Here is a 2544-nt window from a genome sequence, read left to right as displayed (position 1 = left end):
ATAAAATATTACACACACAATATAAATAAATAAATATATATATATATATATACACATACATATATATTTATAGGAAGAACAATGAAACGAATAGATGGACTCATTAAATGTTCTTTATCTGTATACTGTTCGTGAATATCTTAATTAGATAGATAACGAAGTTAAACGAGTAAAGCCAGAACGCTGACGCAATTACGAATACAACGTGAATCAAATGATTCAAGGTACTATCGATGCAGTCAATATCCAGTTGCGAGCGTTCCGTTTTGGGATTTTGTCAGTACATCCTCGATTCCCGTCAAATTATAAATGTCATAACATAAATACGATGAAACTCTATCGATATATAGCGTGTATATTATATAATCGATTGATTATTTATCCGCGGTTGCTCGAATTTGGATCTGAACTGCGGCCGAAAAAGGAAAGGGAGAGGGGCAAGAGAAAATTTACAGTCCATATAACGATGATATGTATGCAGCGTGTGCAGTGCTAGTCGACAGAAAGCCCATTGTAAAAGATTGCAACGAGACACAATTCTTGCGAGCGATTGACCAAATTAAGTAGTATATGGTAGGCGATCTTCAATTTTCTCATTAGAGCGATATTTTTGTTTCGATTTCGCATATATCTCGGATAATGATTATCAGTCGTGAATTATCGCATGTATATGTTCTCGCCTTTGATATTGTTTATGTTTTTCTTCCCGTTCTTCTATTTATTCTCTTTATGCTACGTCTCGCGCGAGAGAGGATTGATAAGACCGATTTTTCCAATGCCGATTGACTTGATTTGTGATTTTCAATTTTTTTTTCTAGATCGTGATATCTTGCTAATGTAATAACAAATAGTAAGATCTAATTGACTGCAATTTATGCTAGTTGGTATTGGCAGAATCGGTCCCTCGAAAGACTATAGCTAATATTGTAGATACTGAGTTTTTATATTGATCATGATTTATGCGAATATTTTCTACTGCTCTTAGCATTTTTTTTAAGAGTGTATTAAATCATTTCATTTTCCTCGTGTCGATATCTTCAATTCCGCCAGCGCGTATGTATATCGATGAGTATAAATAGATATATACAATTTGATAGGATAGTTGAGAGAAAGTTTTTCGAGTACAGTCAAAGGGAACGAATATATATCTATAAAGTCGGTTTGTATGAAGTGAGAAAATAGTTAATAGTATCATTTGAGCGGATACAGATGTCTGATGCAGATGCGAGGCGGAAGAAGCGGCCAGATATATTCTCGGGCTTGGTATCAACGAATACGCTTCCTTTCCTTCATCGATGTACATTTCCATTTTTCGTTCGTTCGTTCGCTCTCTCGATTAATTTCACACTTCGCGTAGTCGGGATGTATTTTTGTATAATATAATATGAAACGTATAAGATCTTCTCTGAGCGTAACCGGCCGCCGCGGGGACAGTTCGTTAGTCTGTAAAATCGGTAGCTACGAGTCGAGCCTCGAGACCGCAGAGATCGCGCAGAGTTCTTCAAGGGTCGCTGATAGCTCTAGAACGGTGACGCGAGTCGACTCAATCATTATTAATATTAATTTCAAAATTAAATAATATTAGAAAATAATTATTAATATATTATTAATATATTGTTACTAATATTATTTATCAAGCGGGAAGAATTCGGGCAGTTTTATTACAAATATGTTTATAGAAAAACTCTAGCAATAGTAAAATTGAAACGTCAAGAAAGTCACATTCTGACTTCAATGCATGCTTTATGAATAAATCTAATTTATCGTTTTATCTCTGAAAGGCGCATGATATTCTTTGCTTATCTCATACAGTTATTTGTGCATTATTACAATATTCTGTATTTAAATATCTCTTGTATTTAAATATCTCTTTTATGCTTTATCTCGTACAATAGATGATTTTCTTTATTTTTGTCCCGTTTGAACGACATCGCGCCTAAAGCTACCGGCGACCGAGCGCAACAGGACAATATTACGTAAATATTATTATCATATTATAGGAAGGTGTGTGAGATGAGATAATCCAATTGTATTCAATCTCTTTCGCTGTAAACTAGGAACATATTCTTGTCGCAACTTCTTACCCCGGCAAATATATAGTTTAGATAAAGCCTCCCGGTCGCATAAGGATACACACTGTACATTGTACACTATATATTATTAGTATTTATGGAAGGGATTATTTATGAAAAATAACATGATCGAGCTGAAATAACGAGAAAAAGTGAAATCGACACCACATCGTAGTTTTTTTCATTGTAATCTAATAGAGATGCCTTGTTGTTGCTTCAAGAATGGCTTGTTGCGCTTCTCGTTTTCTCCTTAGAGAAAGACATCAAGAAAGAAAATGCAGAGTCTCTTAAAAAGGGCTTTACTGTTATTTAGTTTTAACATAATTCCATTTGTGCTCTTGCATGTGCATACACACACACACACACACACACACACACACACACACACACACACACACACACACACACACACACACACACACACACACACACACACACACACACACACACACACACACACACACACACACAC

At 35.2% G+C, this 2544-nt stretch overlaps 1 protein-coding gene across 1 annotated transcript in view; it reads left to right on the top strand.

The window, feature by feature from the left end:
* LOC105621339 (phosphatidylinositol-binding clathrin assembly protein) overlaps positions 1-2544 on the top strand; it is a 40725-nt gene that overhangs the window by 37362 nt on the left and 819 nt on the right. The gene's annotated exons all lie outside the window — the stretch shown is intronic.

Source organism: Atta cephalotes (genome assembly GCF_000143395.1).
Source record: "Atta cephalotes unplaced genomic scaffold scaffold00033, whole genome shotgun sequence".
Classification (NCBI taxonomy): domain Eukaryota; kingdom Metazoa; phylum Arthropoda; class Insecta; order Hymenoptera; family Formicidae; genus Atta; species Atta cephalotes.
Note: the sequence above shows the minus strand (reverse complement) of the source record. Positions and strands in the feature narration are given on the sequence as shown.